Source organism: Pelodiscus sinensis, chromosome 5 (genome assembly GCF_052426305.1).
Source record: "Pelodiscus sinensis isolate ZL-2025 chromosome 5, ASM5242630v1, whole genome shotgun sequence".
Classification (NCBI taxonomy): domain Eukaryota; kingdom Metazoa; phylum Chordata; order Testudines; family Trionychidae; genus Pelodiscus; species Pelodiscus sinensis.
In genome coordinates this window covers 10,240,484-10,250,797 of record NC_143056.1, presented here as the reverse complement: position 1 = coordinate 10,250,797, position 10,314 = coordinate 10,240,484, and positions in this window count along the sequence as shown.

Genomic DNA, 10,314 nt, shown 5'->3' with positions numbered 1-10,314 from the left:
AAAGTAAGTTGTCAGTCTTTATTGTTGGATAGGAAAGTTTAAAAATGTGAACTGAATGCAACCAATTAACTGGTGTCTGCCTGAGTCTGTAGCGAGCCTGAACCAATAGCTCTACGATGTATAAACTTCTGGATTCATCGAAATAGAAAGTTAACTCCAAGAAGCAGCCCAACACCATTCCAAGCAGAAGGCTTTCTGATCTTGGGCAAAGCCTACGAAAGCCACTGTGGAGATATGTGGAGGAATATTTTCAATTACAGGTCTTTTTTTTCCCCCCAACATTAGCAACTTTTGTTGTCATGTACTCATTGCCCAGTCTGGATCAATTAGTAGGAGCAGTTCATGGGTCAGATCAGGCCCATCAAAATTGTTGGTATTCTTCCAACTACACCACAAAACAAGTGCTGCTCATCAGACTTGCCAAAAAGCAATGCTGCTCATAGTAGACTGGGAAGATATAAAAATATGTTTGTGTGGGCTGCCTCTCTCACGAAGGCTCCTTGAAATTGGTTCTCCTCATGGGAGGTTGTATATGTCCATGGGTTCCACTAGGCTGTGGGGCTTGTCTCCTTGATGGGGCTGGGGAAGACTAGGTTATGTTACCTCCCAATTACCACCTATGAGCGACATCTCATTTTGGTGCCAGAGTAGATTGAGCAGGTCTGTGACTCTCCCTCTCCTTTCTTACATAGGAAAGAAAGAATGAACAAATGTTGACATTTAAGGCTAGCCTACACTATGGGGGAAAGGTGATCTAAACTACGCAATTTGAGCTAGTTGTAAAACTCACGTCAACTTAGTGTACAGGGACCACTGCAGTTGGTCAATGGGACAAATTCAGTAACTCTCCTTATTCATTCTGGCAGAGTACTAGAATCAATGCTCAAGTGATTGGTGGTTGATTTAATGGGTCTTCTTCACTAAGTCCTATAAATTGATCCCTGGTGGAATGATCTCCAGAGCATCGATCCACCTGGCAATGGAAACAAGCTCTCAGACTATCATCACTGAGCAGCTGGATAAAAATCTTACACTGAGGTGCATTGGGGCAGTTCACATCACTCAGAGCTATAGTTCCAGGCCTCCTGCAAACTCATCACTACTTCTGTTACACTCAGTTCACATTTTTGAGGTCTTATCCACAACCATAACAGAAGTGCCAGTCTGCTGTTTGGGTGCTTTGCCAGCTGTTTCCAGGCCCTGGTTCAGTCCTAGCCTGGCTTAGTTATTAATTGTGATCATTTTCCTAATGTGTATATATATCCACTGACTTGAATAATAATTATACAGTTAAACCCCCATACAACAAACGCGATAGGAAGACTTCCAGACCTAAATCACCAGTCTGAATCTGAGGCAAGGTCTACACTAGGAAAAGGGTCTAGCTAGACCCACTAACTTTGTTCTGGGTCTAGCTAGACCCCTGGGCAAAATAAGGCATGCAGGAAAAAGTACACCTTAAGATGACATCTAGTCCACTCTCTGGATAATGGCCAATGGCTCTGCAGTCACATCTGCCATCTCTCTTAAATGTTGACATTTAAGGCTAGTCTACACTATGGGGGAAAGTTTATCTAAACTACGCAATTTGAGCTAGTTGTAAAATTCACGTTGACTTAGTGTACAGGGTTCACTGTAGTGGGTCAATGGGACAAACTCATTAGCACCCTTGGATGCATTAGATGTGGCCCCATGGATTTATGGATATCCAGATTTTCTAAATCGTTCTTAACTGCCTCTTTCTCCACTGAGGGTTGCCCACATCCTTCCCATACTGTGCTGCCTAGTGCAGCAATGTGGGAGCGGATCTTGTCTGCAATAACAGGCAAAAAAAGCATTGAGTACTTCAGCTTTGACTACTTCATCTGTCAGTAAACTACCTCTCTCATCCAGTAATGGGCCCACACCTCCCTGACCACCCTCTTATTGTTAACGTGCCTGTAGAAACATTTCTTGTCATCTTTCACATCCTTTGCTAGCTGCTATTCCAGTAACGCTTTGACCTTCCTGATTACACCCCTGCATGCTCGAGCAATATATTGATACTCCTCCCTAGTCATCTGTCAAGTTTCCACTTGTTGTAAGTTTCCTTTTTGTGTTTAAACTCATCAAAGATTTTCTGTTAAGCCAAGTTGCTTGCCTACCACATTGCTTTTCTTACTGCACATCAGGATGGTTTGTTCCTGTGCCTTCAATAAGGCTTCTTTAAAACAGCTAGTTCTCCTGAACTCCTTTGCCCCTCATATTAGCCTGCCAGGAGATCTTGCCGAACAGTTCCCTGAGGGAGTCAAAATCTGCTTTTCTATAGTTCAGGGTCTGTATTTTGCTGCTCTCCTTTCTTGTTTTGGTCAGGATCCTGAACTCAACCATCTCATGATCACTTCTTCCCAAGTTGCCACCCAAATCTACTTCCCCTGCTAATTCCTCCCTGTTTGTGAACAGCAGGTCAAGCTGAGCATGGCCCCTGGTTGGTTCCTTGAGCACTTGTAGTAGGAAGGTATCCCCAACATTCTCCAAAAACTTCCTGGATTGTCTGTGCACGGTTGTATTGGTCTCCCAACAGATGTCAGCATGGTTAAAGTCCCCTATGAGAACCAGATATCTGTACCTCAATCTGCCTATTCATCAACTGGTGCTAAGAATATTGACCTCCTTTGCAAAGTGCTTTGAGATCTGTGGACAAAAAGTGATATATTAAACCTAGAGGTATTATTATAATAGAGGTCTCCCTTCCTGCAGAGGGCTTCTAGCATATTCGTCTGACATAGCTGGGGCTGGTGACTTCTAAAAACAAGATACTAGACTAGAGAGATCTTGGTCTGATCCAGTCTGACCATGCCTATGTTGAGAGCTATCATTCTGCTGGGGCTTCTCTGTCCTATGCCCCCTCCATGTTAACTTGGGCTAGATGCAACTGCACTTGGAATTTCTGACTTCTGCTCTTCTACGCTGTGTATCCATGCTGGCAGTTCTTCCATGGAGGGTTTTTTTTAATTTATTATTTATTTATTATTATTATTTGACCATTAAGAACAGTCCCTGGATGTTAACTCGTTATTAAGTTGTTGGGTGCACTTTACACCTTCATATGGGAAGTGAGTTTGGATTTTCATTAGTCAGAGCTAACACCAATTTTCAGTAAAATATTAACCAAACACACACAGAAATAGTTCATGTGGATCTATCCGCTACTTCAATAAAATTAATAGAGTTGGATATTTACTCTTGCCTCAGCTGTAATATTTTCACACATTCACATTCCAAACAGTGGAATTACACTAAATTCATTTAAAACAAATTTATATTATTGTTATTTTAAACAATACTTAATTCAATTTCAGTGTTTGGAATGCAAAGTTTGAAAATAGTAATATTGTTCTTTAATGTAAAAAAATTATTCAACTATAAATCATTAGCATATGTAAGCTTCCCAAAGGACTCACATCTCTGATATTTACATTCAGCAGCAAATGAACAAAACTGCCCAGATGTAACTGCCTGCCATTCAGAGAACGGGAGCACAGAGCTAAGGAAGCATTCACCTAGAATTTCGTAAAGGCCTTATTCCACACCCGGGGTATATCTAGACTACATCCCTTTTTCGGTAAAGGGATGTAAATTAGACACATCGATATTGCAAATGAACTGGGATTTGACGTTCCCATGCTTCATTTGCATAATGGTGACTGCTGCTTTTTTTCAAAATGAGGCTTTTTTTAAAAAAAAACCATGGCAGTTTAGACAGGGATCTTTCGAAAATAAAACCTTTTTTCAAAAGATCCTGTAAATCTCATTTTTTGAGGAGTACAGGCCTTTCAAAAAAGAGTGTTATTTTTGAAAGATCCCTGTCTAAACTGCCAGGGTTTTTTTGTTTTCTTTTTCTTTCGAAAAAGCCCTGTTTCGGAAAAAAGTGGCTGCCACCATTATGCAAATGAAGCACAGACAATTCAAATCCCAGCTTCATTTGCAATATCGACGTGCCTAATTTACATCCCTTTACCGAAAAAGGGGTGTAGTCTAGACACACCCCTGATATCTCCATGCAGCCTCGTCATGTGTAAGGTTGCCATAGTTTTGCTTTAGTTTAATCCCTGACTGAAAAGGAACAATAAAGCAAAACCAACTAGTTATGCCATTTGAGTACCGGACACTGACAACATCACTATATTAGTTGTATTACAGAAGCACCTGTAATAACACCAACCTCTCCAATAGCGGTTGCCTTCCTGTGACGGGGTGTCTGCCCCGCACTGGCCTTTTAAGGGTCAAAACCCAGCCCAGGAGAGGGCTGAGGCTGTGGAGCCAGTAGCTGTGGCTGGTATTCGCCAATTAGGGCCCAGCTGAGGGCAGTATAAATAAAGGCTGCTGGAGAGGTGGAGACAGACTCATTCTTGCTGTGGAGCAGGGGGGACCTGGCTGCCAGAGTAGCTGGAGGCTTAGGACAGGGCTGGCGAAGCTCTGGCCAGGCAAACTCCCAGGCTGCAGGGCCTGAAGCAAGGCCTGAAACTACTAGAGCTGCAGAGAGATGGCAGGATAGGCAAAGGCAGCAGGTTCGCATCCCCTTGCCAATGATGAGTGGCTATTTCAGACTGCATTTTGCCCCTGAGGCAGGGGCTAAAGGAAGACTGGCAGTGAGTCACTGAGGCAAGGTGGGCATAGGGGGTTGAGGGTTCCCAGAGGGGGAGGACCCCAGCGTGTGGGGGCACTGTGGCAGTACCCAGAGGGAAGACGAGGGACGTGGGTCCTAACACAGAGATGGAGAAAAATAGGTAACAGCAGGTATGACACCAGCCAGAAGGGGGCACTCCAGTACCTAGGAGCTAATTCACTGAGTGACCAGTAGGAGGTGCCCATGGCAGTGGGGACTGCCTTGCTACACCTCCATAGAACTCAAAGCACTTTTCAAAGGATGTAAGTATTATTGTCTCCCATTTTACAGATGGAGAAAATGAGGCACAGAGGCTCAAGCCTGTGACAGAGGTGGGGGTCTCTTGAGTGCTTGGCTAATGTGCACCTCTGAGATTTAGAGGGTGGGGGCTAATTGTGCTAACAAAGAAAGAGTTCCTGCCATGCACAGTTTACAAATTAAATACATACAGTCAATAGGAGCCATCTATTCTAAGGACAGAAGGGACCATTGTGACCACCTCCTCTGGCCTCCTGTGTAGCGCAGGCCCTAGAACTTCTTCCAAATAACCCTTAGAGCAGATCTTTGCTAAAAACAGCAAATCCTCATTTGAGAATTGCCTAGCACAGAGAAATCCACACAACTGCTGATAAATAGCTCCAATGATTAACTACATACATTGAGCCTCATTTTCAGTCTGCATTTGTCTGATTGGACTGAAGAGCCCATTCCTAAACACTTGTTCACCTTGTAGATACTTACAGGCTGCGATTAAGTCATCCACAAACCTTTTTGTTAGAAAGGGGGTATGAAGGTTCTCATTTTGCAGCTGGGGAACTGAGGCACGGAGAGGTTAATAGACTTCTCCAGGGGCACACAGGAAGTCTGTGGCAGAGCAGGGACTTGATCCCAGCTCTCCTGAGTTCAAACCTAACATCTTAACCTCGAGCTCACTCTTATACCACCATTAAGAGCTTTAGAACGCTGCCCAAATAAAAACAGCTACAATTCCCCCTTCCTCCCCCACTACGAACACGACATGCTTAGAAGTCACTTTGCTTGCATTTGAAGATTTACAACAATCTGAGCTAGCAAGGGAAGCAAATGGTAAAATGTGTTAACTGGGAGCAGTGGTTTTATAGGTCTGATGCAATAGTGGACACGTAAGCACTGTGTTTTCTTCCCACTCTCCAACAGGGCTCCACACCGAGCAGTGGGATCCATGCTGCCAGCTCATTCCACACAGGTGTCTCAGGCTGTGCCTCCAGGTAGGCGCGCCCAGTCCCTTGGCCTAAACTCCCAACAGTCATTCCTACCCTAAGTGACAGGCCAGGTAACGCTGTGTGATTGGTCTGCCGGTTCTTAACCAGGTAAGGCCCGTTATCGTCCTACGCTGGATGCACGTTCTAAGAGCTCCTTTAGCGACACTTCGATGACGTTGTCTTTTGCTGCTGAGCTGTTTTCAGACCACTGACTTTGTACCTGCATCTTGGTTCTGATGCCTTCATCATACTGAACAGCAGCTCACCCCACCCCATCTCTCCACTCCCACAGCCCCCCTGCAGTCAGCGAGGCAACTCCCAGAGGGCAGTATTCTTCAGCAGGAGTGAGGACCCCAGAATCTGGTCCTTACATCGGGGCAGATCTGCCTGGCGCTACGGCACGATACTTCCAATCCGCAAGAAACGAGGAGCTATCATCTCTCATGTTCTCCTGCCTTTCCCTTTAGGGCCTTTGATACTCTCCCGTATTTGATACTCTTCCAGAGCTGCAATGTATTATCCTGACACTTCCTAAGCATCAAGGAACCAGTAGGGCAGCCCTTAGGCATTAACAGACCAGTCCAGCGGACTCAGCACTAGGGAAAGTTGATGGCCTTGTATATTTACATGTATCATAATTTAGCGAATATACCCCGCACCCAAATATAATCTGCACCTGAATATACCCCGCGGTTTTTTCTATTTCAGTAAAAAAGATCTTATATACCCCGTGCTTGAGTATAACCCACGGGGTATACAAGACTTTTCTGTGCTGGGAGTATATTTGCTAATTTACAGTGTGTGTGTGTGGGGGGGGGGGGGGGGATTAGCCAGCCACTCACCGCCCTGGTTCCTGCACAGTTGCCAGCCTCCAAGCAGGGGAGCACTTATCCCCCTGGTTCCTCCGCAGCCGCAGGAACCACCAGCCTCCGGTGAGTAAAAACTGCTGGTGAGTAAAAAAAACCCTATATACCCCACACCCGAATATACCCCGTGGGAGGGAGGGGGCGCAGGGTTTGTAAAAAAAAGTATAACCCACGGGTTATATTCGCTAAATTATGGTAACATGTGCGGTATTAATGATGTCCCAATGAGGCACATGTATTTACATGACATATTTTGCATAAAGGCAGAGGCCAAAAGCAGTGCAATGGTTGTGCATTACAATCCCCCGTCCTTTACCTCAGACCATCAGACAACAATACCTCAGTATTTGTTATACGACCTATTGGGAATACAACAGATACTGACATAACAGCTAGTTCTCAAACCCTGATGGCAAAGTTGTAAACATTACTGCTCTGGGTAGTCACTGTACAGGGTATGTCTACACTACAAAGTTAATTCGAACTAACAGATGTTAGTTCGAATTAACTTTGATAGGCACTACACATACAAACCGCTAGTTCGAACTTAATTCGACTAGGTAAACCTCATTCTACGAGGAGTAACGCCTAGTTCGAATTAAGTAGTTTGAATTAAGGGCTGTGTAGCCCCTTAATTCGAACTAGTTGGAGGCTAGCCCTCCCCAGCTTGCCCTGGTGGACACTCTGGGCACCACCAGGGAAACTCGTCTGCCCCCCTCCTGGCCCCAGAGCCCTTAAAGGGGCACGGTCTGGCTATGGTGCCAATGCCAGGTGCAAGCCTGCCAGCACCCAGCCAGCAGACCCTGCACCTGGCACGGCATGAGCCAGCCACCCGCTGCCACCCAGCCCTCCGCCTCTTCCTGGGACCAGGCTGGCGGATCCCAGGAGCCTGCCCGGGACCGCAAGAGGCGGGCACCCGCCTGGTCTAGTGCGGACATCGTGGACCTCATCCAGGTTTGGGGGGAGTCCTCCAATGTCCACGACCTCCACACTAGGCACAGGAAAGTGGCCAGCCTGGCCACCCAGGAGCAGGTTTGCATGAAAATCAAGGTGATCCAGTGAGACCCTGACCCCTGATCTTAGACCATAAAAACATAAGAATGGCCGTACTGGGTCAGACCAAAAGTCCATCTAGCCCAGTAGCCTGTCTGCCGACAGCGGCCAACACTAGATACCCTGGAGGGGATGGACCGAAGACAACGACCAAGCCATTTGTCTCGTGCCATCCATCTCCAGCCTTCCACAGACAGAGGCCAGGGACACCATTCTTACCCCCTGGCTAATAGCACTCCATGGACCCAACCTCCATGACTTGATCTAACTTCTCTTTAAACTCTGTTCTAGTTCTAGCCTTCACAGCCTCCTGCAGCAAGGAGTTCCACAGGTTGACTATTTGCTTTGTGAAGAAGAACTTTCTGTTATTAGTTTGAAGCCTGCTACCCATTCATTTCATTTGGTGTCCTCCAGTCCTTCTATTATGGGAACTAATGAAGACCTTTTCTTTATGCACCCTCTCCACACCACTCATGCTTTTATAGACCTCTATCATATCCCCCCTCAGTCTCCTCTTTTCTAAGCTGAAAAGTCCCAGTCTCTTTAGCCTCTCTTCATATAGGACCTGTTCCAAACACCTGATCATTTTAGTTGCCCTCCCCTCTCCCAGCCTCTCTCTTCCCCTCTCCCACCTCCTTTTCCCAGTCTCCCCCAGTTTTGTTAAATAAAGAGAGTTTCTATTTTGACCACACGTGTCCTTTATTTTGTACATCAGGAAGGGGGGCTAGGGATGGGTAAGTGGAAGGAGGTGAGGGAGGAATGGGGTACGAGCTCCCGATGAGGACTGGGGTGGCTCTGTGGGCTCCTTGGGGTGGAAACTCTCCTGCAGCCCCCCAATTGACCTCCCCGGATGGCAGTCTGCAGCAAGTGCAGCCAGGCTGATGGCTGAGTGCTGTGATGTGCCCAGTGTGGGCACTCAGGGCACTCCAAGACAGGACTGCTTTGGAAGCGGGGAACCCCTGAGAACTGTCTGTCCAGGATGGGGGTCGGGTCCCTTTAAGCACAGCCCTCGGCTAGCCTGAGACCGCAGCTCCACGCTCTAAGTCCTAATCTGATGCCCTGCCAGCACTGCTTCCGGCCATCCTTAACCTCAGTTCAGGGTCCACTCAATGTGGACATGCTAGTTCGAATTAGCAAAATGCTAATTCGAACTAGTTTTTAGGCCTAGATGCACTAGTTCGAATTACCTTAGTTCGAATTAACTAATTCGAATTAAGTTAGTTCGAATTAGTGCTGTAGTGTAGACATACCCTGTGATCACTATTAGAAAGGTCAATAACAATTACCACAAAATATCCTCAACAATATCACAACCCCCAACTCAGGAAAGGAAATAAATGTCATATCTCAGCTACTGCGTGTGGCGACCACTGATTTTTTTTTTTTTAATGCTGACCACTGGTTCTATCTATCTACCTAAAGTACTTATATGGCTATCCACCCCCACCCCTCATAATGCACCACCTCATGATCTTTTCATGTATTTATCCTCCCAAACCTCCTATTGTGCTCTTATACCCATTTTACAGAAGGAGAACTGAGGCCCATAGGCTACATTTTAAAGGAATAGCTTCCTTTAAAATGTAGCATCTCTTTCCATTTGTGGGTCCTCCCTGAGCATCTCTCAGTTTTCTGAGATCTTCTGCAAAAAGTTCTTGCACAAGAGCCACACTACAAAAGTGCATTGGAAAAGCGATGCGCTTTTGTGCAAGAGAGTGTCCAAACTGTATAGATGCTCTCTCACATGAAAGCTCTGACTGCCATGAACAGAATGGCCACCAGGGCACCTGTGCTTCTTTCGATAGGCTGTTTTAGCACAAAAAACCCCTGCTGCCCATCCACACACACCTTTTGCATAATAACTCCTGCACAAAATCAAGTTATTCCTCACAGAAAGAGGAATACCTATACTGAAAAAAAACCCTCTGTTTTCTCGATTCACTGTACATTTTCTTGCGCAAAAATGCACTTGAGGTGTGGACACGCCGTGAGTTTTCGCACAAAAATGGCAATTTTTGCACAAAACCTCTGTAGTGTAGATGTAGCCAGAGAGACATTAAGGCCCACAGTTTTAAAAGTATCTAGGGGTACGTCTACACTAGCCCCCTAGATCGATCTAGGGAGGCTAATGAGGGTGACTGGAATTGCAAATCAAGCCCAGGATTTAAATATCCCGCACTTAATTTGCATGTTCCCGGCCGGTTGCCATTTTAGAAAGTGACTAGCCTGAAGTAACTGCCCGCGTCTACACATGGCACTGAAACAGGATTCCAGAATAAAGCCCTAAGTCGAATTAGGTGGTATTCCTCATGGCGGGAGGAGGGGGGGGGGGTTGCCAGTAAGAAATCTCTCCAGTGCCTGAGTCCTGGGGCCACTCAAGGCTGAAATAACCCCATGTGTAAGTCAGAGAAACCTAAGGGCTGCTCTAAGTTACACTGTGCTCCCAGGATCGATCCCTTCTCCTGATCATGACTTACTCTCATCTGATCTGGGAAAAGAACCAGTC